This window comes from Symsagittifera roscoffensis, chromosome 3 (assembly GCF_963678635.1).
Source record: "Symsagittifera roscoffensis chromosome 3, txSymRosc1.1, whole genome shotgun sequence".
Taxonomy (NCBI): domain Eukaryota; kingdom Metazoa; phylum Xenacoelomorpha; order Acoela; family Convolutidae; genus Symsagittifera; species Symsagittifera roscoffensis.
Genome location: NC_087064.1, coordinates 37,591,532 through 37,619,005, shown reverse-complemented (window position 1 = coordinate 37,619,005; position 27,474 = coordinate 37,591,532). Strand labels below are relative to the sequence as shown.

At 34.8% G+C, this 27,474-nt stretch overlaps 1 protein-coding gene across 3 annotated transcripts in view; it reads left to right on the top strand.

The window, feature by feature from the left end:
- Window positions 1–27,474, top strand: part of LOC134841976 (delta-type opioid receptor-like) — a 126,783-nt gene that overhangs the window by 20,829 nt on the left and 78,480 nt on the right. Inside the window, exon 1 of one of the 3 annotated variants that reach the window (XM_063858099.1) lies at window positions 14,649–14,845. The exons of 1 other annotated variant lie outside the window; for it this stretch is intronic. The gene's annotated coding sequence lies outside the window, so the exon portion shown is untranslated. Of the gene's footprint in view, window positions 1–14,648; window positions 14,846–25,777; window positions 26,673–27,474 lie in introns of those variants that run through there. One more of the 3 variants, XM_063858097.1, reaches the window with a different exon arrangement.

Genomic DNA, 27,474 nt, shown 5'->3' with positions numbered 1-27,474 from the left:
AATTTTTTTCCGAAGTTTATATTTTTGTTGTCCTAGAAAAATTTCTTGAAAAATCACGTGGGAAAAAAGAAAGTACAAATTAACTGCATCACTTTTATTATAACTTTTTAAAGTGTACAAAAAAAAGGCATAGAAAAACAATATATAGATTGCCCGTTGCTGCGCATACTCTTGAAAAATGTGCAATTTTTTTTTGTTTTAAATCACTGTCGTTTTTGTGTGTGGTGTGATAAAAATTCTGTGTAAAAGACTAAAAATTAGAATATTTGACAATTTCAATGAAATAGGTAAAATGGTTATGAGTTTTTGTCAAAAACTGACTAGAGAAAAACACAAAAAAAAAAACATTAAAAAATCAAGGAAATTGTCAAATTCTTTTTTAGAGAATTTTCGAGTTGTTTTATTCCAAAAATGGCGTTAAAATTCCAAAAAGAATTTTATGGAGCAATCAAACCAACCAAATTAAATTTGGTTATCTGGAATGTAGTGGCACTGTACTGTATTGTTTTGACTAGACATTGGGTACACCCTGCCGCAGATTGCTTCTGTAGCAATGGTAGAAAATTTTCATTCGAATTTCTTTTCTTTATTACAAAGATCAATGATACGATTCTTTCAAGATTAACAAAGAAGATAACTTTATGTGGATAACCGGTTGCTCTGCAAGTAGTCCAGAATGTTCCCTCCAAGTGCATTAAAAAAACTACAAAAAAAATGTTAAGCGATAAAGAAAGCTAGTGAATTAGTCGTGAAAAATAAACGAATTATGCCAAACAGACAATATTTGATTTTTAAACAAAAATGAAAAACATCAAACTCTAAAAACTTTTAAAACCTTCTCTTAAATTTTTTGTGGAGAAAGTTTTCAAATTAAAAAAAAAAATTTTTGTTCCACAAATTCAATTCGATTTTTCTCAACAACGGAAATTTTTTCTGGATTTCCTAGTCAAATTTAGTTCGAACAATGACTGAAAGATATTTAATTTAATATATCACTCGACACAATTAGATGACACTTTTTTCTGGTTGTTGTTTTTGGGTGGAAAAATAAAAAACAACAAGGAAATTGAAACACCTGCTTACAAACATCTTTCTCTTTTTTCAATGGTCAGAACAATCGGCAGATAAGAATAGTTGCAAGTTGTTGCTTATTTATGAAAAGCGGTAAAAGTTTGTATAAAATTCAGGCAGTATTTTTGTATTCTGTTTTTTTCGGACTGTAAATACTACGCTGGCACAAATAAAAAAGAGCTTAATTTTGGCATCAAATTAATTCAATATTAGTTATATTCAATTTGATGTTTGTCAGGATTTTTTGCTGATATCCTAAAAAATTTAAATTGCTTGTCAAAACTGTTGTTCAGATAATTCAATACAAGAAAAATTCATCATAAGCCGTATAAAAACCAACTTAGTTGCTTTCATTTATAATTCATATTGCATATGCCAACCAACTAACAGCTTCGTTTTCAAAAAACAGATACCAATAAGGTTTTTGTCAGAAAAAATATTCTAAGAAAAAAATTGAATAATCAAGCAACTTTTGTCAAATTTTTGCCATTTTTTTTGGAATATTTTTTCTCATAAATTTGCTAAAAAGCTTCAAAGCTTAATATAATGAGGCAAAAATCAATTCGGTTACGTGGCATAATTTGGCACCGTAGTGGATAAATGTTGAGATCACACTGCTGCACATTGCTATAGTGAAAATGGTAAAAATTTCTTCTTTTGAATTTCCTTTCTGAAGTACAAACTCTAATGATACGAGTCTCTTAACTTTCACAAAGACATTAGCCTAATTTGAATAGCCTAATATACTTCAAAAATTTTATTACTCAGAAGATTTTGGCCGAAAAATTCTATTTAGGAAGCAATATAAATAATCTGTAAAAACAGTCAAATAACAAAAGTTTTTTGTTTTTGCATAATTAGGAAATTTGTGTAGTATTTTGGCAAAATTGATATTTTGATAGGAATAAAACTCATTTTGGGCAGCATTTAAAACTTCTAATATATACAATTAGTATACAGCTTTCATATTCTTCTCTTCCTACTTTTGTCAATTTCAAGTCCAACTTAGTAAGGAGAAAAAACTTTGCGGTTTTTTTTGCCTTGGGCTTTCATCGATTAAAAGGTAAAATTGGCTTAATCAATTTATATTTTTTTCCTTGAAAAGAATTCATTATTTTCTGCAATTCAAGTCTAGACAAATTCTAAAATTAAAAAAAATACTATTTGCATTCTACTATTTGCAAAATTTTCCCCCAAATAGGTATTTATCATTGCAAAAGATGCTCATTTTATTCTGTTGGAGGTGCTTATTTTATTCTTTTCGGTTTCAAACGGAAATCTACAAATAACTGTGATGACAGAGATTGGTAAGCTCGTTTTGATGCGATAAAAACAAATTTTGCTCTGACTGAGATTATGACAATAAATAAAATTGCCCACACGCACCTTGACAACCATTATTTCTCCAACTGAAATATGCATTTACAAGAACTATTGATTGATGAATAGTGGAAAATGTTGTTAACTTTAAGTAAATTGAAAAAACTTTGATTTCTGATATCGAAGAAAATGAGGAATTTGTATGCTTGGTTTGGTTTTTTTTTGTTTGGAACTGTTTTACAAAAACAGACTGCGTGTGGGTATCGATACAAAAATGTTTGGAGTTCCAAGCGAGCATGCTTGACACTAGCATAAATGCGGTTGGAAGTGCTGATTAGTGGTTCAGAAATTCAACGCGCAAATTGAAAAGTCAAACTATTCCGCGCTCATTTCGTTTAAAATTCAGTTGATGCAAACTAACAGGTCAATTAAATACAATTCAGACATTTGTATTTCAAATTGACAGCCAAAAAACTGTAAATCCTTTTAATTTTATTGAACTAAGACCACAGGCCAGCTAAGGTGCTGTCGGAACTCCTAGGTTTTTGTGAATAGGTTGGCTTCTTTCCATCTACAATCGGCAAGTTCATCTGCTTTGACCCTTTCATTTGCTTGATATCCTTATGGTTTCCGGTGGGTCTCCTTTTGGTTTATGTTATGTTTGTGTCGCTGTGACGTCGTATCGGGCCTACATGCTCCAGAATTATTTTGCAAGGCTCGATGAGCAGCAGCACAAGCCAGTTGCTCACGATTTTCCAAAAAAACGCATTTATCCAGGTTTGCTTTCCTGTGTTCAGCAAAAACTTTCGAATTGATTTGTACTAACCACTTATGCTAGTCCACATGTCTTGAAATGATATGTTTCAGTTTCCTTTTCTGCCCTCAAAATAAAATTAAAATGTAAATTGAAAAAATTGGAGAGCCACGCAATATACTTTGGGTTCTCCTCAGAGTCGAAACCAGGCCTGAATTTGCATCAATTTTTTTTAGCAAAAAGTAACTTCAAACTAAATGTGAAATTTAAAAAGTCAAAGTTGAATAATTCCATTGGCCGCAGCCGATGCTAGCAATTGGATTTGGCAGATTTTTGCCGCAGAAAGGGAGACACGATTGGCTGTCCAGGTTTGCCCAGCCCCCTGAAGTACCGCTCCCTCTGGGCGTTTGTAGTTTGAACGGTGAAAGGTGTGAACTCTTTTAAAGCCAGGACCGGGCCCGGCCCTGTTGCATACCCGAAAAATGAGGCCCGAGCCCGGTCCGGGCCCTGTTCCAACTCTGGTTCTCCTCCGCTATTTAATTAACCACGTTGTCGTATAGGCCTTATTTTCTGGGCAAAGGCTACATGCTTTTGTATAAAGCAAATTTTAGTTTTTTTTTTCAATTTCAAGCTGCTTTAGTGGTCTTTTCCATCATAAAAATAGTTGATGTCATACATACGGGGTAGTATCCGTAGTAAAAGTCATGGTGCTAAACATTCTTGCAGTCTAAGTTACTACTGCTAATTGACACCTGCCAATTAAAGTAATGTTTCACGGATTAGTTTGACGCCCTCTCTCTCTCTCTCTCTCTCTCTCTCTCTCTGTTGCTATTTATATTTTTTCAGAAACCAATTTGTAAACAATTCGATATCCATTGTATTGTTATAGAATTCTTAACTTAGTTTAGTTCAGTAGTTCTAGGGATATCTCATGGCGCAGCCAGCATTCGTACAATCGGATGACAGAACGGATCTGTAAGGAAAACCAGTATTCTGGGGAAAAGTATCTGCAGATGCCCCCGTACCCCGTAAAGAAAAGATAATTCTTTCTGGCAATATCTCTCAAAGAAGGCTGTGACCTATTACACTACTATCAGATCCAGATGCTGTATTCGACGTTCCACCACGAAAACCAAAAGCAATACCAACCTCAGAAACACCGGATGAAATGAAAAATAGAACAGCACGAGACGCTGCAGCTATCCGAAAAGTGACGGAAAGCAATTCGGAAAGGAGAAGAAAAGGACCTCAAACCGGCCAAAACACGTATCACCACAAAGCGGATAACCGGGTTAAATCCGGACTTTTCTTTGCCCACGGAAATGAAGGGAAGAATAGATTTCTCCGACAAAATCTACGCACAAACTTAAATACAATAAGTTTCAAAAATTTTCATAGCTTGTGCAAATCACTCTTCAGGAGAGAGAAAAACTATATCATAGAAAGAATGCAATTATACAACGCGAACCAGGTTGACACAGAAGGCCTCGAAGTTTTTTCTCTTCGGTTGTCAAGACAAGCAGCGAAAAGCGGTTTGACACAAGTCACTGAAAAGGAAGTAATACGTGATATTTTCATGGCCAAAATGAAGTTCTCCGACATCCAAAGAGAGCTTTGTCGGGTAACACCATAGACGACACGTTAAAAGCATCCCTTTTACATGAAAACGGTTATGCGACGGCTAAGGTTTTACAACAGCAAAACGCATTCGGAGGCGGTACTAGAACTTTAATCATTTTAAGGTTAAACAGGAACCATAATGCCAATCCGATCGAAGAACAACGTCCAAAGCAAGATGAACTGAGCACAGGGCAACATTTTAAACCAGAACCGTATGAATTTTAATTCAAGTCAAAGTCAAAAGTCGGGAAAGCAGAGCTCCTTTAAACCTAGTTATTTTTGCGGCAACAACTTTACACTCGAACAGAAAGACAACTGTGCAGCTTGAATGTCAATTTTAATCTATGTGGGAAAGAGATAGTTTCGCAAAATTCTACAACTCCACAGGTAGACAACAACATATCAGATGAAGAACACGAAGAAACGACAAATTTTATTGACCCCGACAGCAAACACGAAAATTCAGTTGTAAGCGTCAAGGAGGTAGACAACATCGGAATCTCGTTCAAAACCTTAGAGAATATCAATGCTAGAACTGGGAAAATAAAATGTTGGAGAGCCACAATTAGAGCGAAAGGAGCATTATTCAGCGCGACTATTGATAAGGGAAGTCCGGCATCTTTTGTCAACAAAAAGACAGCCGATATGTTATTATCCAAGAACCCAAGAGCAAAGATATTAACAATTCAAGAAAGACCAATCACCACGTCATATGTCCATTACAATCACAGATCTCTTTTCCTTTTTGGAAAACTATTAATAGATATCAACTCAAACGGTTGAGTGAAGAAGAACGCAAAAACGCAAAAAATATAATATCAGAAATTAGAACACGTTGCTTACTATGTTTAGACTAACAACCTGACCTGCTATTGTGACGAGACAACTGAAACTACCAAATAAAGTAACCGCGATTGCATTATCAGAGAAAAAAACCGAGTCGACAATATCAGAAAAGAGGAAAGAACATATCGTCAAAAGATATGAAGACGTCTTCAGCAGATTGGGCAGGTCAAAAAACCATAAAATATCTACACTTTTCAAGTTATTATCTTATAAGAAAAAAGTAGACGAGTCCAGATTTTCATACAAAAGATGTCGGCAATGAAATCGGAAACTAATTAAGGAGGGTTACATTATCAAATAAGAGAAAAATACGAGTGACCATGTCGTAGCCCCGGTGGTAATAACGGCGAAGAAGGACGGTGCAGTAAAACTGGCGATGGACGCCGAGCCGACGAATGATCAAATTTTCAAAAAGATACTCCAAATGCCAAATTCACTAGAGCTTTTAGACTTAGCAGCCCAAATCATAACATCAAATTTAAGTCTAGATCTAACGTATGCATTCAGTCAATTGAACCTAGATGAATCGATCAGTATACACTGTAACTTTAAAACTGTTTGTAGAGAACACACGGGCACATAGATTCAAAACAGGTTTCTACAGATTGACGGACATGTCTTAAACGTTTTAAAAGGCGATGGATAGTTCGGCGGCACTCCTGGAGTATTCTGCTTTTTAGATGATATTTTAATCGTTTCGAAAGGAAACATACTAGATCATAACAAAATTTTCGAGGAAGTCATAAGAAGGACAGATGCAGAAAGTTTGGCGTTAAAACAGTAAGTGCAAGTTCCGCAAAGAATCTCTAACATGGTTAAGACTCGATATACTCAATAGGCATCAGACCGATGCATTCGAAACTAGAAGTAGTCCTGAACCTATCACCTCCGAAAACACTAAAGCCATTGAAAATATTTTATGGGGGTATTGAACCACGTATCTAGATTCATCCCAAATCTCCAGATGGCCACAGAAGCTTTTTGACCATCACTGAATTTAAGCAACAACATCAAATTTTTGTGGGGGAACCACCAGATTTTAATATTCAAGTGATTATTGCAGATGATAGCAGACATAACCGAAATATATTATTACAGTCATTCAAAATATTCGCGAATAAAATACGACGCTGGTCACAGCGGCCTAGGTGCCGCCTTAGAACAGGAAGTTGAACCTTGAATTTGAGCACCAATCGCATTTACTTCCAGGTTCCTCTATATCGCAGAACAAAAATACAGAACAAACGTGCCCGAACTACTAGCAGCCCTATGATCGTGTGATTTTTTCCGTAATTACTTTGAGAAACTTGTTTCATATACTGACAGACCATAAAGCAATAAATTCTGGATTAACAGAAAACCGGGGGAATCGAACACACCAATCGAGACTAACAAGGTGGGCAGACGGGATGCTACCATTTGACTAGACCATATCTTGTATCGCGGAGGAGGAGTTTGGTATGGCAGATTATCTATCTCGTGACCAAAAATTACCGGCACCATCAATATCCCAATTCGATGAACAAATTGCAATTAAATCTGTTAAAAACATTGACATAGCTTGTAGAAATATCCAGGTGGATAAAGTTAAGAATTTGTTTGAGGGTTCAGAAATCGAAAACGTCAAAGCTATCTAATCAGATCAATATAATGCTCTTAAACCGGAAGAGAGCGTCGGATTAGGAGATAATATTTTCAACCAATAGAAAACGTTCCGCCAATTTTGCGAAGTTCCGCATGAGGCGGCACTCATGAGTTCGAAAGTTCTGATCAACCAGGGAAGAGAACGCTAAATCATGCAAATTTATGCACAAACTACAGCCAATGAAAAAGCAGTATGGCTATATAGTCCCAAAAATTTGGAAAATCTTTGCCTCCGAACTTACAGTCAAATTCATGTTCACAAAATCATCATTTTTTTCATAATATCAGTTTTTTGTGACAATTAAACTTCAATTCCATCAAGTTTCAATCCAATTTCATCAATTATTTCCAAGTTCAATATATCGAAATTCGCAAATCAATTCCAACAACGAACTCAAGTTCAGACAATGTCAGCTAAGACATTTAATCGGAAAGGGTTATCGGTTCGGCAATTACATCAAATGTCAGGTGCAGAGCGGCGAAAAGACTGTCAGAATCACAATTGCTAGGAACAGGAAGAGACCAGTAAAAGAATCCCCAAAAAGGAAGTTTAAGCTGAAAACAACTACGCCAAAACTCTCTTGAAACTCATTGCAGATTGCAGAAGGCGGCCAAACTTAACTCGATTATCACTAGAATTAATAAGATTACAACAGGGATCCTACCAACGATTTCCAAGCGCCGGAAATCACTCACAACAGGATTGACAGATCTTCTAGATGCAGATCTGTTGGGGTTATTAACATCAGATAACAGTCAAATAGCACCACTTAGGAAGTACATCCTAACCAAAAACAGAGAGGGGTTTCTTCGCTTGGTAAATTCTTTATCTGGATTCTGGGACAATGCGACAGTCATTAATGATCGTGTCATTATTGACCGAGTGGCCGTTGCGATGTGATATAGGAAGGTGTTCATGAACAGACTACATCGAATTCATCCAGGACAGGAATCCATGATAGACGCGGCAGCTTATTTGTGGTGGCCAAGGTTGCCTCGTGAGATACACGACCAGTGCCAGAACTGCCGATGATGTTCGTTGTGTGGTAAGAATCTTAACTCTGCTAAGTTTTTTACTTCATCCAATAGTTACCTGGTCTTATGGATTCGAACGAAGAATTACAACTAGATTTTGCTGGACCAATGTTGAATAAAGAAGGAAAGAAACTCTACAATTTAGTGGCAGTGTATGCTACTCCAAATATACTTCAGCACTAATAAATAGGTCGACAGGAGCAGACAAAATCAAAAAACTTCGAACTGACTTTATACAAACTCATAGTACTCCGAAATCCATCAGGACCGAGAGGTTTTCCGGTTTTAAAAATAACAATTTTATGAATTTCTGTGAATATTCTACGTCATATCTTCTGCACAGTAGGAGGGCTAGTTGAACGTAGTAATGAAACGATCAAAAGGAAACTAGTTATTATGCAATCGTACCCAAACCTCTAAGAAATTCAAATTTTGAAGATATTAAAAGTACAAAACATGCTTTTATTATAAAATTTTCTTCGGCCTCCACTATGGATGGAACCATAAACCTTAGGTTTCTTTAGTCAGGGATAAATTAAATATGCTAACTCCGGAGGAAATGAGAGCAATCGGATTTCAGAAACAGACTCAAGGTGATACCAAAAGGGAAACAGAGGCACCACTGGAGATTGGAAAGAAACAACCAGAAGATAAGAAGATAGTAGTTCTCGAAAGCCTGACCAAAGCGGCCAGTGCCTGGAGAAATTTGAAACGGAATCTATCGCACGCCGAAGGTTCAGAGACTTTGAGGAGGTTAACTGAGCGCGTACCACTTCTTGCAGCCAGCCTGAGAAATTATTTATATCAGGGAATTCTCAGATTTAGGACAGAAAAAGACAAGAGTCTTAAGATTCTAAATAGTCCAGAATTTAATCTAGACTACGTAATCCGTAAAGAGTGAATGTACTCCGTAAAGTATTAGATGGTAAATCGGGGAAACCATTATTCAACCACACTTAGATCACTGATAAGGTCAAAGTGGTAAAGTGATAAGAAAAACTCATATCGCAATAAAACCGAACAAGGTTAGATATAACATGTGTGATTTAGATCATATCAATAAAGGAAGCTCATTAACCCCAGCAGCAAGTCAGCCAAATGTAACTTCTTCCTGTCCAGCGCATGGGAATTCTAAGTAGAATACCTACATATTGCCCAGAGATGACTTATCATCGGTTTCAATGTCGTCGGAAGATGTAGAGGTAGGACCAGCAACAAAAAAACCCAAAGATTCAGGCGTAAACATGCTGGACGAAAGCAAGTGCGTTGAAGAAAAAACTCGAGAGGAGTCGGCTGATTGCTAGAAGGGACACTAGATCAGAATAAACTCGATATTAGCTCTCACACTTTCCTCTTAGAGTCCATCAGAGGGACGAATCGAAGAATTACCAAGGAAGAAACGAGGTCTGGACAGCTCACCGATGACTCAGAAGATAAAAGAGACAGTGGCTTCAGAAGATGTCCAGATGAGGCCAGAAGGGGATGCACAGGAAAGTCAACCCAAACCAAAACTGGTCCCAACAGAGCCCCAATCTAAATGGAATCCAGATTTAACAGAGCCTCAGCTCAAGCAGACGACATTAGCAGCAGAAGGTCTGGTTACGCCAGAAACCAAAGAACAAAATCAGCCAAAAGAAAACAATCAAGTGGTGGTAACCCAAAATCAGGAGGAAGATAGAGCTGACATTACGATTGAAGAACCGCACGCACAAACGCCTACAAGAGCGTCCAGTCGGAATAAGAGACAAACGAGATTTTTTGGTAGACCACAACGCCATGCAGTCAAATTGGTAGACATGGACACAGTACCAGTGCTGCCGTCAGATCTGGCTCAACCAGAAGACAATTCACCGGGGCTGAGGGGTAGCCTTATTCCAGTGTCACCATGGGGAATTGTTCGAGACCGAATTTGCTGAAAGAAAGGGAGAAATGACCTCAAAGGGAGATAGTTAAGCCAAAACAAGTGAAAAAGAGATAAGTAAAATTTTGATTAAAACTTGTTTTTGTTTATTGAAAAATTTTCTCGATAAAAAAAAATTGAATGGGGGAGTGTCATATATACGGCGTAGCATCCGTAGTAAAGTCTAAGTTACTACTGCTAATTGACATCTGCCAATCCAAGTGAATGTTTCACGAATAAGTTTGACACTCCCTTGTTTTGCTTCAACCGTTGTAAGGTTACGCTTGATATTTATTTTTATAGAAACCAATTTGTAACCAATTTGATATCCATTGAGTCCAATTTACTGTTGCTATAGAATTCTGAACTTAGTTTAGTTCGGTAGTTCTAGGGATATCTCAGTTGATGCGAATGGTTGAGCTGGACTTTTTCAGATGGCCTTTTTTCTATACTAGGCTATTGTTTCATATTTGTATCTAAATTTATATGATATATTTTTTCAGTAGATATGAGCTGATTTTTTTTGGTGTAAAAACGTTATTTTAATGTCGAGTTTAAATTTTTTTATTAACTTGTTCGCTAAATCTTGGCGTTTAAATAGATCTCCATATTTCTTAGCGAGTTCTATTTTTTCTCACATTCAACCCCAGATGCATGAAATGTCATTCCGACTTGTTTGTTGCGCTCCAGTTTCTTATTCGACTTTTGCTCAATCCAGTTTCCCCTTTTGCTGTGATGCCTCTATCCGAAATACCTCCTTTTGCATTTTTCGTTAATTAGTTTCTATTTTCCTGATTTATGGTAAACTAGCGCTTCCGATTGATCAAGTGTCACTCTAATCAGCTCTTTTTGTAAATCTTCACCGACTACATTTAGCCTCATGATGTTTAAGCCCAACAATTTTTGGTTGTTCCAAAATTTGCATAGCTGTGTCGAATCTCTTAGAGCAGCATATAGATTGCTTCTGTTCGAAATAATTGTTCGAGGAACTTTCACAATCCCATTTTGTGACTGATGATGGAGTCTGTTTAGAGTCGATCCAGTTATATAATTCTTTTTTTAAACCATTTCATTTTGCTTTGTGAAAAGTCTATTTCTGATTGTTCGGTCTCTTTTTTAGATTGCAGGGTGGGGGCTTTTATAGCGCAGTTGTTTTTATGGGAACTCTAACTCCATGAATTCGTTTATCTTTTCTCTGCAAAGTTTCTTTCATATGTCAATATTGATATCTCTAACAATTGCTAATTCCATGTGCAGTTTTCATCTGTCCTAAGAAACAGTTGATTTCACTGATCGTGGGCTCTAAACGAATGCAATTTCTAATGTTTCTGTTTTGTTTAAAAAAAAAAGAAATTAATGAAATTAAGTCACAAATACTATTTAAGTTTTCTTTTATCGAACCAATGCTTTATATAATCTATTTCAGAAATCCAATTTTCTGGTTCAATTTAATGCCCCCTTCCCTCATGGAGCGGAAGCCCCCTTCCCTCATGGATTCGACTCCCTGCCGACCCAAAGGGTCCCCCTTAGGTACTTTTTAGGAAATCCATTTTTGGTCGACCGACCTTTAAATTTTTCTAAAGGCGCCTTTGGCGCCAATATATACTAATTTTGAGGGGGACCGCGCGCCAAAAAAAAACAATTTTTTTTGTCAAAATTTATCAAAAAAAGCCCAAAAACGGCTTTTTGACCTGTTTTTTCAAAAACTTGCCTGCGGCGCTTAAATTTTGGCCAAAACAGCATCTTTTTACTGCTTTAGATCTCGGAAATCAACTTGATCGTCCTAAAAAAAAGGTCGTCAAAATTTTCATTTTTTTTAAATCCACCCCCCACCTCGAGAAAATCCGCCCCTGTATCTGATTATAGTTTCCTATCGTAAGTCATAATAGTTATAGCACACAATCACTCGGCGGCAGGTACGATTGGAGAACAGTTTTATAAAACTTTCTGCCAGTTTCTGAAACAGTTTAGCAATCGCAGCACAGTTTTAATGCTAGAACGATTGGTCGGTTTTTTGAAATTCAATCGAAGGCTTCATTCTGTAGCTCATATGTTGCTACATCGTATTTTGCATCTTGTTGTTAAGCGCTCAAACTCTCAGTTTTTTTTAAAAACCTTACTATGTGTAAAATGTTTTTTTTTGCAAAATTTGTTTTTTGTATTCAAGATTTTTGAAATAGTTCAACGATCTTTGCCGGTCTTCAAGATTCTTGACACAACCTTCTTCAGCTTCTAAAGATTTCTCGTCGAAAAATTTTTCAAGTTTTGACAAAAGTAGTAAAGATAGCTGGGCCTTGGACCTTTAAGTATTACACTTACTATATTCAACTGTCGCATATACTATAACAATATAACAAAAGTAGGTATCAAAAGGGCAATACTTCTATATACGATACCATATTTGTTCCGACATTCGAATAAAACGGAATGTTTATGCTCGGTGTGGTTTTTTGTTCCGACTTTCGATACGAAAGTAACGGAATATTTGTGCTCGGGGTGGGTTTTTTTTTTTCTTCAGACAAATTTCGACTTTTTAACTAGCCATTTTTGACGAAATTTTTTTAATATCATTGGAAAAGTATTGTTGTCCTGAGCTTAAATTTGAAAAGATACTTTACCTGTGATCATTTTTCGTAATGTTATGGGGGTTTAAAGATAGGCATTTTGGCCAATTTGGGACAATTAACGCGCGATATATTTCGCGCTATTAACGCGTAAGCGGAGAGTTAATCCGTCTTAGAAATCGTTCCAAATTGATTAAAAGAAGCTTATTTGCCATAAATGGTTTGTTACAAGGAGCGAATTTATCCTTTTGAACTTTATATGGCGTGTGGGGGATGATTTTTATAAAAAATTTCAAATTTTAGAAAAATTTTTTTTTTCATTTTGTTTTATTTCATTTAATTTCTTAAATGTTATTTCTGCTCCATAAACAATAAAAGGCGGTCGGAACATTCAGGGCTTCGCCCTGATACGAGCAGTCTTGTTGTTCCGACTTTCGATACGAAAGTAACGGAATATTCGTGCTCGGGGTGGGTTTTTTTTTTCTTCAGACAAATTTCGACTTTTTAACTAGCCATTTTTGATGGAATTTTTTTATATCATTCAAAAGGTATTGCTGTCTTGAGCCTAAATTTGAAAAGATATTTTACCTGTGATCATTTTTCGTAATGTTGTGGGGGTTTAAAGATAGCCATTTTGGCTAAATTGGGACAATTAACGCGCGATATAATTCGCTCTATTAACGCGTAAACGGGGATTTAATCCGTCCTATAAATCGTTCCAAATTGGTTGAACAAAGCTTATTCGCCATAATTAATTTGTTACAAGGAACGAAATATCTCTTTTTGTACTTTATATGGCGTGTGGGGGGATGATTTTCATAAAAAATTTCTAATTTTAGAAGAAAAAAAAATTCATTTCATTTTATTTAATTTAATTTTTTTATGCTATTACTGCTGCTCCATAAACCTTAAAAGGCAGTCGGAACATTCATGGCTTCGCCCTGATACGAGCAGTCTTGTTTCAATATATGTTAAAATTTTTCCCATGCTTTGTTTAAACTTAGAAAAGAAAGTATTTTGGGGTAGTGAAAATTTTTTCTGAAAAAGATTAGTTTATTAACCAAATGGTTTGTCAGCTTGGTGCGAAGTTTCTTTTGTTTCTTTTTTTTAATTGTGGGGGGGGGGGGAAGAATGTTAACTTGGTCCTCCAAATTTATAGGTTTTCAACATTTTCTTTTCCCAAAACCTATTCGATATGAATTAAGGGACAGTCGGAACTTTCAGGGCTTTGCCCTGATATACGAGCAATTTTTTTTCTTGCTTTAAAAACATTTCAAACGGCGGATCTGCAAGAACACAGGCCAAAATTACCATGTTGGGGAATTATATGGAAGATTTTGACGAAATAATGTTTGTTTGACGAGCTTGCAGAAAAGTTCGAGTGCTGACTGTCTAAAAATATATGCTCGAACCTCCCCTACCACCCACCTATAACCTCTCGTTGTGCATAACTTTATTTCAAGCTTACAGGGAAACTTTTGGCGGTATTTTGTACATGAGTAAAAGAAAATCAAAAAAGTATACAGAATTGAAAAAAGCAAGTTTTCAAATGAGAACTTCTTTTCTTTTTTGCTTTCACGAAGGTATATAAGGTAGTTAATAAGAATCATGATTGTCTGTTTTATTGATACGACTTTTAAGATCCTTTGATTTTTTTTACAATTGTTATTTACAAATGCAGTGCCCAATGACAGCTTACATATGTTTCATCAACGTTTGATCAGTTAGTAATTTATTAGTTCGTTTTTTAATTTCATCAAATTATGGTGTGCTTGTTAAAAGCTCTCAATGCACAGCTGTAGTATTAAAACAATTAGTGTATAACTTTTTGTCTGGCGGTGTTTATGGACATCTAAGAACTTATCACAAAATAATTATACCATCGTGAGAGCTGTCCAAATTGCTACTTGAAGAGTTACATGTTGTTATAGCTCTTGCTTACGTTAACAATTCTGGTCGTCAATTTTTATACCCGGGGAGTCTTCAGTTGGACATCCGCGCTTAAATCATCACCACCAAAAAACTTTTTCGAGATTACTTTTCAACCATCAAGCATAGTAATATACGTAGCAGACTCAATCAACCCTACAGGTATGTAAAGTAATCTAATTGGTTTTTTATATCCTATTTTACAAAATTATATCCTATTTTACAAAAGTTTTATATTCTATTTTACAAAGCTTTCCAATAATAGAAAAACACCGCTTACAAAAATCATCGCAAAAATAAGCAGCTGTAGTTTCAAAATTTTAATTTTTGGCTTCTTTTCTGCCCTCATCATTTAACAAGAAAAAAGGAATGAAAACTGCTGCTTCGCGTACAAGCCAAAGATCCAACGAGCCAAAAACAAAAATACTCATCTTATCAGCGCATAAAGTTCTATGAATACTAATCTAAATGATTTTAGGCCTGCTCGTTTTAGATCGAAACCCTGAATGTAACGTTTACCTTTTGACGGTGAAAACTCTTGCTTATTTAATTCATATTGCTAAAACTTTCAAAAACAATCAGAAAAAATTATTCTGATTCTCTTCAATAATCCCATACACGCTATGAAAATGCAAGGCGGCAATGTGTCGTGCAACGCGTTTTTGCAAACCAAATGAACCAAATCACCTCAATTATCTTAAGAAATAGTTTTCGACATGGATCAAAAGGACGTCTATGCGTTTAGCTGAACGAAATTAACATTTGTCAAATCACAAAAAGACTGATTGTATATCAGGGCGTAGCCCTGATTTTTCCAGCTGCCCCGTAACCCATATCGAGTAAATTTTTCGTGAAAAAATATTGAAAACTATACATTTTGGACAATAACAAAGATCAAGTGTAAAGTTTTGAGTTTTGAGTCGTACGAAATTAAAACGACCGACAAGCTAGCCTCAATTTAATCCCGAACGACTTTATTGAGCGGGATAAATCGCACGCATAAATATTTCGCGTTACACTTTCAGGATTATGCATAAAATCTTCGAAGCGCGCTTAAATTAGTCCAGAGCATGGCCAAATTGACCTCCCAAATTTTAACCTCCCAAAATTTTGCAGAAAAAGATTAGAAGTAAAATATCTTTCAAAATTTGATTTCAAGGAGTTAATATGTTCAAAGGGCAAAAAAAATTTTTGTTAAAAGCTATTATTTTGATCGCGAAAATTGACTGAATAAAAAAAATACCCCAAGCATTTGAAATTCGGAACACAACTTTGTCTACGAAATATATGATTACATATATTTTCAGAATATTTGGGCTTGAAGCGTTTATACCTTTAACATGATATAAATTATTCGGCTACGTTCTAAATTGAATGAAAAGTCGAATTGATATGGAAAAACCACTCAATGTATATACAATCCCCCAACAAGAAAACCAGCCGAGTATAAAACAAGACTGCCTGCCTATACATCAGGGCAAAAACCTGAATGTTCTTACTGCCCCTTAATCTATATCGAACCATTTTTGGGCAGAAGTTATTGAAAAACTATACATTTGGTTGAATATCAAAAACCATGAATGGAAATTTGAATTGTACAAAATTAATACGACTGATAAGCAAGCCTCAGTTCAATTTGGCACAATTTTGTTGTTCAGGATAATTTGCCACGCATAAATAATTCGGTTTACGTTTTAAGGAGTATAGATAAAATTTTCAAAGAGCGCATAAAATAGCCCAGCGCATGGCCACGTTGGCACTTTTCAAACTCCCCAAACATCGCAGAAAATGATCGGTGGTAAAATATATTTTTTTCCAGATTTAATTTTAGGGAGTCGATATCTTCAATGGGCCATAGCAACTTTTTATTAAGAGCAATTATTTAGATCGCCGATAATTGACTGAATAGAAAAAACTACAACCAGCATTAAAAAAAAACAAAAAGACACTGCCAAATATAAAGTCCGATTAAACGTTCGAGCAAATATTTTTAAGATAACAAACCGCTTTCATTCTACCAGTTTGGCAATTTTTCTTACTGATTTCTTGTATTGTGTTTTCAAAAAAAAACAAGACTGCTCGTTTCAGGGCAAAGCCTTGAAAGTTCCGACTGCCTTTTAACGTTTATGGAGCAGTAAAAACATAAACAACATAAAAATAATAAATGAAATAAAATAAATGAAAAACTTTTTTCTAAAATTTGAAATTTTTTCGATGAAAATCATCCCACCACACGCCATATAAAGTAGAAAACAATAGATTTCGCTCCTTGTAACAAATCAATTATGGCAAATAAGCTTCTTTCAACCCATTTGGAACAATTTTTAAGACGGATTAAATCTCCACTTAAGCGTTAATAGCGCGAATTATATCGCGCGTTAATTGTCCCAATTTGGTCAAAATGGCCAAAATGACAATCTTTAAACCCTCATAACTTTACAGAAAATGATCTCAGGTAAAATATCTTTTCAAATTTGAGCTCAAGACAACAATAGCTTTCGAATGATATAAAAATATTTCGTCAAAAATGGCTAGTTATAAAGTCGATATTTGTCTGAAGAAAAAAAAAACCCACCCGAGCACAAATATTCCGTTACTTTCGTATCGAAAGTCGGAACAATAATAAGTTAGTATATTGAGCATAAAAATTATCCGTGTCTGTACAAAACAGTCCCAAAAAGCAGTCCAATACAAAACAGTCCGGAAAAGTATAAAAATGAATAAAAAAAACTGTCCAATACAAAACAGTCCGAAAAACAGCCCCAAGTAATAAATTCTTCAACAAGCCGGTAGGCCGAGAATTGTCCTTTGTTCAACAAACATAATGAACTAAATAGTGACCGCCGCAGTCGCGCCAACGTGTTGCGAGCTTGCGAACAGAGGGCAGGGCTTAATACGAAATTTAGAGCCGGTTATCGCCTCAAAGCGGCGACGCGCTCGCAGCGCGCCCACCGGCGACCTTAAACCGGACTGTTTTGTATTGGACTGTTTTTATCTTCCCTTACATGATTTTTTGGACTATTCTGTATTGGACTGTTTTGTATGGGACTGTTTTGTATGTGCACCAAATTATCGTCGGCAGGGTTGAAGCAAATTGTTTCTTATTAAGTTTTTGTCTGAAAAACGATGCAGCATATGTGCTGGATTTTATGACTTTGATATATGCTGATGTGGTGGTATAGATGCTTTTTGATACTCGTTCCGGCTTTCGAACAAAATGACAAGTTATTCGTGCTTTGGCAATTTTTTCAACACGAAGCTCGTCTTTTTATCAAGCTTTTTCTGAAGGTTTTCTCTATACCATCCAAAAGCGTGGAGAGCAAACTTAGGTATATTTTAGCTGCGATCATTGTTTGTAAGTTACCGCGCAATCTATTTCTTTCTTTTCACGCTAAAGTGAAGATTTAATCAATCTTAGAAATTGACTCAATTGAATTGTGCCAATCCTCCAACTATAAAAAACGCATAGTATATTTATATTTTTGCTAATCGCAAAACAAACCACCTTGTACTTTACAGAGCGTTTGGAGCGATGGTCTGCAGAAACACCTGGAAAAAAAATTCACTAATACTTTTTTCGGATCGACACATATTTACAGACCTAAAAAAGCAGCCGGAAGAGTGATAAAACTACCCGAGCAACCTTGTCTTATTTTAAGCTAAGACAAATATGAATTTTCACTCTAATTTACAAAAAAAAATCAAGAAAACATTGCTTTTTCTGTTAAAGTTCTTATAAAGTTCTGTTAACAATTTTTCAATCGTAACATATAACGTTTTTCGAGCAAAGCTGAGAGGGTGAACTAGTCTAGGTTTTTATTCAGTTCAATAGTGATTTGAAAGTAATGAATCTTCTTAATCCATGTATGTTGTACAGCAAGTGTCAATCAGCCAGATTTATTCTCTGAACCTTAATCGTTGAAGATCCTTCTCAGTGCATATTCTTTGTCTTTCCATAAGGAATATGCACTGAGAAAGAATAAAGAATACAGTGCTGATTTAAATTAACCGACAAAACAAACATTTTTTGAAATTTCAAATGCGTTTTTTTCAAATTGGGTTAAAATTAGGCAAAAAAATGAACAGAACAAAAGTTGCTTAGATTTTTATCAGAACTAATATGGCTTTTTTCAATTATTCAAAAATTACGCTGAAACTTCTTTGTTAATTGATGAGACATATACATCACAAAAAGCCTCTTACACAGCCCAACAAAGTTCCAGGAGGGTTGAATCTCCAAAAACTGTTCAAGAAAAAGTATTTTTGCTTGATAGTCAAGAAATGTGATTTATACTATATAAAATCCAAACTTCTGCACAAACTTCAAACAACTAACTCAAATTTTTGGAGATTTAACCCTTCTAGATTTTTGTTGGGCTGTGAAAGAGGCCTCTTGTGATATCTCATCAATTAACAAACCAGTTTCAGCGTAGGTCTTGATTTATAGAAAAAAGCTAAATGACCCATTTTTGGGGTAAAATTTTGATTGAAATTTTTGAAGAAAAAATTCCACCACAATCATTCTGATGAAATTCTAAGCAACTTTTTTTTAGTCTAAGTTTTTTTTTACTTTTGTCTCATCTTAACTCAAAATGAGAAAAATGCGTTTGAAAATTCAAGTTTTGTTCGTTTGTCCGGATATTTTAAATCAGCACTGTATACATAAAGGATATGCACATAAAGAATATGCACATAAAGAATACGAACATAAAGAATATGCACATCAATCATCATCTTAAAGCTCAATTTTTTTGCCATATTATAGAATTCATAAAAAACTCTATTACTCCAAAAGTTGTTTTTTTAAATCTGAAGTGGCTCGTGTAGTTACCAAGTCTGGCTTTGATCTTTGTTTGTACAACCAACACCAATGTTTGTACTTTGCTTATTTCTAGCCAACTTTTTTGCCCATTCAGTTAAACAAGTCATTTTAGTTCCAAAGATCTCATTTTTTTCGGGTGAATATACAAAAAAAAATTAAATTTTTTGTTAGGACAAATGGAAGAGTCAATTTTTGTTACTTTTTTTATTATTTCACTCTCATCTGATTGAGAAGCTGATGTTCTAGTTTTGTAGGGATTAGAAAATGCAGTAACTTCTTTCCAATTCTTGATTCTAAGATCCGATCTTCTAGGGTTGTATCTTGCCACCATAACCTATATCATAAGATTTCAAGCTTACTTTTCCCCGCTAACGGTTCAAATTCGTCCAAAAGTCTTCTCAAAATTAATTTCTTCATGTAACTACGCAGCTAAAAATCTTTTGTAATCATCTGCTTTTGAAGCAACTTTTCATCGTATCTAGAAATTTCTTATATTCTGAGAGCAACACCCATTAAAATTCCTAAAATCTGTGATCTTTCATGGCAATACCAGGAGTTTAGTTATATGCAGCTGTCAGTTGACTTACCACTGTTTTCGTTTTCGTGAACATCCCCTCAACAATATTAATTTTTTTGTTCCTTTATAACAAGACTGCTCGTATCAGGGCGAAGCCCTGAATGTTCCGACTGACTTTTAAAGTTTTATGGAGCAGTAATAACATTATAAAATAAAATGAAATAAAATAAAATGAAACTTTTTTTTCTAAAAATTGAAATTTTTTATGAAAATCGTCACCCCACACGCCATATAAAGTACGAAAGGATAGATTTCGCTCCTTGTAACAAATCAGTTATGGCAATTAAGCTTCTTTCAACCAATTTGGAACAATTTTAAGACGGATTAACTCTCCACTTGCGCGTTAATAGCGCGAAAGATATCGCGCGTTAATTGTCCCAAATTGGTCAAAATGGCAATCTTTAAACTCCCATAACTTTACGAAAAATAGTCATAGGTTAAATCTTTTTTGAAATTTAAGCTCAGGACAACAATACCTTTTGAATGATATAAAAAAATTTCGTCAAAAATGGCTAGTTAAAAAGTCGTAATTTGTCTGAAGAAAAAAAACCCACCCCGAGCACAAATTTTTCGTTACTTTCGTATCAAAAGTCGGAATAATAGTCATCTATTTTAATTGATTTTTTGACGAGTTTGTCCAATATCTTTAATTTTCCTCACCAAGGTTTTAAAACATTGTCCCAAATTCTTTTCCAAAATAGGAGCAAAACTGGTATCATTTGACAATGTGATGATGTTTCCTTCAATCAACCACCAGAAAAGAGTTGCTGCTATTCGAGCAGCTTTGAGATTTCGCGAGAAGAAAGAACCCCCAACTTCTAGTATTATTGAAGCACTGAAAATTTGTCTTGAGTGCAACACCTAGCGATACTATAATCGATTGAATCTACAAACACATGGAACAGGGCTGATCCAAAAACCGTTTATAATCTGACTTGGCTGTGGGCTTTATAGAAGAAAAAAATTTTAACTGTTGAGATCTAAACTCCCGGATTTGATATACTGGAAGAAATTTTGAGACGATGTTTTTGGGGCCCTGGTGCAGAACACTGAACAGATTTGAAAAATTTATCAGAATTTGATTGAGATAGATGATCATTTGAAATTTACCATAATTTTTTTCCGCTATAATGCCGAAAGAATCGACTAGTAGGACATAAAAGGGTTTGCGAGGTTTTTATTACGACAATTTTAGCTGTTTTTGCGTCATGTAATGCCATAGTACTATCATTTGTCAAACTGCTAATCTCTGTAAATAAAAGGTTTGATTCTGGTTGACAGAGAAAAAGAACCGATTTTTTTTCAGAAGTTATTAACCATATTGGGGTGAGGATGTGATTTTCATCCCTAGTTTTTATCAAAATGAAAAGCGACCGAATTGTCGAAATACTTATCGGACTTTATGGATTACAGATTGGTGATTGGCTGCAGCCTTAGCAATCTTTAAAAAGAAAGTCCCTGTGAAGTTGTCAAAAATCACAAAAAAAACATCAAAACTTCAAAAATGTCTCATGAAGAAGAAACTCATTTACAAAACTGCCGTTTTAATTTTTTAATTATAAGATTCAGCTAAAAACTGTAACTGCACAAATTTTTTTTTCAATTTTCAAAAAAATTAACTATAAAACATTAGTGGTATAAAAACATTTCCAGGTTTTTAGTTTCATGTTTTACACTCATTTTCCGGGCATCTTTGATTTTGGCCTGAAAAGCAAAAAGGATTTCAAAAACCTGAGTTACATAGCCAGGGGAAACCTTGAATTTCTTGCCAGGAGTTTAATTCCATTAAAATCCTACATTTCCTGGCAAAGGGCCATCAGGAAGGCTAGGATGAAGAGCAGGAAGTCCAAGGCAGTCTGAAAACAGGCCTAGACGCGTGGCAGGTATCCTTCCAACAAAACCAAGAAGTCAAAAAGTTTTTAAAAAACATTTTCGTTGATTATTTTATAGGCTAAGCATGTGGTCATTTGAAAACGGCAAGTAACACAATGAATTTTTTGAAGTTGCAAAATGACTTTCTTATTGCTCCATTTCCTATAAGCGTGGACTAAAATTGGATAACGCAAAACATTCCTCCCAATGATTTCCGTTCCTTGGACGGGATGAAAAAATCCTGGTTAAAATTTGAATCAATTGTTATTTGATAAAAGAATACTTTTGGCAGCTCTCTTGCAATAAGTTGGTATATTGAGCATAAAAATTATCCGTGTCTGTACATAACAGTACCAAAAAACAGTCCAATACAAAACAGTCCGAAAAACAGCCCCACGTAATAAATGTTTTAACAAGCCGGTAGGCTGAGAATTGTCCTTTGTTCAACAAACATAATGAACAAAATAGTGACCGCAGACAAAATAGATTGTTTTTTTTTATTAAGTTTTCGTCTGAAAGACGATGCAGCGTATGTGCTGGATTTTATGACTTTGAAATATGCTGAAGTGTTGGTATAGATGCTTTTTGATACTCGTCCCGGCTTTCAAACAAAATTACAAAATATTCGTGCTTTGGCAATTTTTTCAACACGAAGCTCGTCTGTTTATCAAGCATTTTCTGAAGGTTTTTTTATAGCATCCAAAAGCGTGGAGAGCAAATTTAGCTATATTTTTGCTTTGATCCTTGTTTGTAAGCTACAGCGCAATCTATTTCTTTCTTTTCACGCTAAAGTGGAGATTTAGTCAAGCTTAGAAATTAACCCAATTGAATCGTGGCAATCCTCCAACTATAATTAACTCATAGTATATTTATTTCTTTGCTAATCGCAAAACAAACCACCTTGTAGTTTACAGAGCGTTTGGAGCGATGGTCTGCAGAAAAACCTCAAAAAAAAATCATTGGTTTCTAATACTCTTTTTGGATCCACTCCTTTTTACAGACCTAAAAAGCAGCCGGAAAAGTGAAAAAAATGCCCGAGGAACCTTGTCTTGTTTTAAGCTATGCTGTGGACATATATGATTTTTCACACTCTAATTTACCAAAAAAATCGAGAAAACACGTTTTTCAGTTAAAGTTCTTATAAAGTTCTGTTAACAATTTTTCGATCGTAACATACCACGTTTTTCGAGCAAAGCTGACAGAGTGAACTAGTCTTGGTTTTTATTCAGTTCAATAATGATTTGAAAATAATGAACCTTCTTAATCCATGTATGTCGCACAGCAAGTGTCAGTCAGCCAGATTTATTCTCTGAACCTTAATCGTTGAAGATGCTTCTCAGTGCATATTCTTTGTCTTTCCTTGAAGAATATGCACTGAGAATGAATAAAGAATACAGTGCTGATATAAATTAACCGGACAAAACATTTGGAAATTTCAACGCATTTGAAATTTGGAAATTTCAAATGCGTTTTTTCTCAAATTGGGTTAAAATTAGGCAAAAAAAATGAAGAGAACAAAAGTTGCTTAGAATTTTACCAGAATTAATATGGCTTTTTTGAATTAATCAAAAATTACTTTGAAGCTACTCTGTAAATTGATGAGACATATATATCACAAGAAGCCTCTTACACAGCCCAACAAAGTTCCAGGAGGTTAAATCTCCAAAAACTGTTCAATAAAAAATATTTTTGCTTGATAGTCAAGAAATGTGATTTTAACTATATAAAATCCAAATTCTATAAGTCCAAAGTCCAAAGTCTAAATCACATTGCTTGATAGTCAAGAATTGTGATTTTAACTATGAAAAATCCAAAAATATTTTTGCTTGATAGTCAAGAAATGTGATTTTAACTACATAAAATCCAAAACCCATTTAACTCAAATTTTTGGAGATTTGACCGTTCTAGAATTTTGTTGGTCTGTGTAAGAGGCTTTTTGTGATGTATATGTCTCATCAATTAACAAAGTCGTTTCAGCATAATTCTTGATTAATTGAAAAAGGCTAAATTTACCCATTTTTTTGGGTACAATTTTGGTTGAGATTTTTGAAGAAAAAAATTCCACCACAATCATTCTGATGAAATTCTACGCAACTTTTGTTTTTTTTTCAAATTTTGTCTCATCTTAACCAAAATTGAGAAAAATGCGTTTGAAAATTCAAGTTTTGTTCGTTTGTCGTGATAATTTAAATCAGCACTGTATACATAAAGAATATGCACATAGAGAATATGCACATAAAGAATATGCACATAAAGAATATGCACATCAATGATTATCTTAGAACTCAATTTATTTTGCCATATTTTAGAATTCATAGAAAACTCTATTACTCCAAAAGTTAATTTTTAAAATCTGAAGTGGCTCGTGTAGTTACCAAGTCTGGCTTTGATCTTTGTTTGTACAATCAACACTAATATTTGTACTTTGCTGATTTCTAGCCAACTTTTTTGCCCATTCAGTTAAACAAGTCCTTTTAGTTCCAAATATTTCATCTTTTTCGGGTGAAAATACAAATAAAATTAAATTTTTTGTTAAGACAAATGGAAGAGTCAATTTTTGATACTTTTTTTCATAATTTCACTCTCATCTGATTGAGAAGCTGATGTTCTAGTTTTGTAGGGATTAGAAAATGCAGTAATTTATTTCCAATTCTTGAATCTACTATCCGATCTTCTAGGGTTGTATCTTGCCACCATAACCTTTCCAGAACCTATATCATAAAACAATTTTCATGCTCAAATAAATGTTTGCAAAATGAAACTGCATGCCAAATTGACATTCTTTGTATAATATAATCTTCTTTGCGCAAAACTGAAAGTCAAAATGACTGTTTTGCGTGGAGCCAAAATTAGTTTGCTTTATTTCAAAGGGTAAGATAAGCCTAAATATGATCGAAAGTCATCCCAAATTTTCAAACACAGTTTTTTTGAGGTAGAAGTTTTATCTAGTCACTAAGATAAAGATACGTTTTATTTTCATAAATCTCAACACATTCCACATTAGTTTAAAAGGTGAATCTACAAATACTGATGGATGATAGAAACAGTTGATAATATGGTCAAAAACATCAAAGTCGAGGCCTTCTTCCTTTAAGTTTCCCGGCCAGATTTTTGAAGTGGTTTTACCCCTGGCCGGGGTCTCCAGAGATGACCTCAGGGATATACTCATAAGGGCAGGCCTCCCGGGAACGACTAAGTACCACCAAAATTGGCCTAATCCTTGTGTGGTCCAAAAGTAGCTCCATGGAAAATTTTTTACAGCCATCTCGAATTTACAGTTTTCATAAAACTGTTTCAGTATTAGTAGTTTTTTGGAAGCTTAAGCCAAATTTAAAAAAAAAGGTTTAATTATTTTATAGGCTAAACACGTGGTCAATTGAAAACGGCAAGTAACACAATGAATTTTTTTAAGTTGCAAAATGACTTTCTTATTGCTCCATTTCCTATTAGCGGGACCAAAATTGGATACGGCAAAACATTCCTCCCAATTATTTCCGTTTCTTGGACGGGATGAGAAAATCCTGGTTAAAGTTCGAATCAATTGTTATTTGATGAAAGAATACTTTTGGCAGCTCCCTTGAAACCCGGAACAAGACATGTCCGTTGAGACTATTCACCATATGTCAAAATAACCATAATGATCTGTCACAATATCTCCACATCGGCTCGAATTTGTTCAGCGTCGCGGGCAGTTTAAAAAGATAAAAGTGTTTATGGCTGGTAATAAAGCAAGAACTCTTCTTGATAATTGAAGGTATATTGACTCTTTTTATTTTTCTCACGTCATCCTTCTTTCTTTCATCTTGCGGCGGTGTCCCACAAAAACAGACCTTGCATGAATCTGTTTATTTCCCCAACCATCGTCAAGCCAGCCAAGCAAACTTAATTCAATATCCAGATAAAAAGAGCGCATTAGGGGGCTTATAAATACTAATCGGCTAGTTTTATGCTTACGCTCTTGGATATCAAACAATAAGGAGTCATTTATGCAAATTTCTGCAGTATTCCAGATTTTTTCGCTTTTTCCTAGACTTCGTGGCTACCAATGCGATTTATCGCCAGTAAACTGACTTAGTTCTTCTCAGATGCCACTTAGCAGTCCATTAAACTATTTTTTGAATCTAAATACTTGGATACTATTTATGCTAATTAAAACAATCATTTAACTTATATCATATTTTTTGACCCATGTATTTTTCAAATTGCATTAACAATTGGTGTTTTTTGCTACTTAAAATGCCGTCGTAAATGTCAGTGCAGCGAAAATTATCTCTGACTAGTTGGAGTTTTTTGTTTCTATTCATTGAGCTGTCGGCCTATCGTGGTGTTATGTAGACCTCGTTCATTTTACAAGGAGATTATAGTTTATCAGCGGGCGGGTCATTAAACTATTTTTCCAGATTTTTCTGTTGGTGTTAAATAACTGGTTACTGCTTTCTGGAACAACAAGAAACGGCTAATTTTTCATTCAGCTGCCGCAAGTCTCATCAATCATTATTAACATTTTGAATCAGTGTTATGATTACTAGAGCCGATATAACAACTTGCTATCCTGTCAAAAGTGGTTTCAGACAGGCTTAATTTGTTCAAAATTGTTAATCTCACGATCGAATTATGTTTTTCAGGACTTGATCTGCATATTGATCGCTTAATTTCAAATCAATTTCTAATTTAATTTCGCTACGCGAGTACTTAATGACGCAGACGAGATGAACCAGGTATACTGTTTTATTTGCAAAAAATTCATTCTTAAAGACAATTGAAATCGAAACCAGAGTGCTCGTATCAGGGCGAAGCCTTGAATGTTCCGATTGCCTTTTAAGGTCTATGGAGCAGTAATAACATGAAAAATTTAAATGTAAAAAATAAAAATATTTTTTTATTTAATTGGGGATTTTTTGTAAAAACATCCCCCCACACGCCATATTAAGAAGAGAGTGATAAATTTTGCTTCTTTTAACAAATCAATTATGGCATATAGGCGTCCTTGAACCAATTTGGAACCATTTCTAAGACGGGTTTAATCACCGCTTACGCGTTAACAGCGCGAAATATATCGCTCGTTAATTGTCCCAAATTCGCTAAAATAGCCAAAATGGCAATCTTTAAACTCCCATATTTTTTTGAAAAATGATTAAGGTGAAATATCTTTTCAAATTTCAGCTCAGAACAACAATAGCTTATGAATGATATTAAAAAATTCAGTCAAAAATGGCTAGTTAAAAAGTCGAAATTTGTCTGAAGAAGAAAAGACCCCGAGCACAAATATTCCGCTAATTTCGTATCGAAAGTCAGAATACCAACAAGACTGCTCGTATCAGGGCGAAGCTCTGAATGCTTCTACTGCCTTTTAAGGTCTATGGAACAGTAATAACTTGAAAAATTAAATAAAATAAGCATAAAATGAAAATTAAAACAAAAAGTGAGATTTTTTGTCAATATCATCCCCCACATATAAAGTACAAAGCAAAAAATTTCACTCCTAGTAATAATTCAATTCTGGCAAATAAGCTTCCTTCG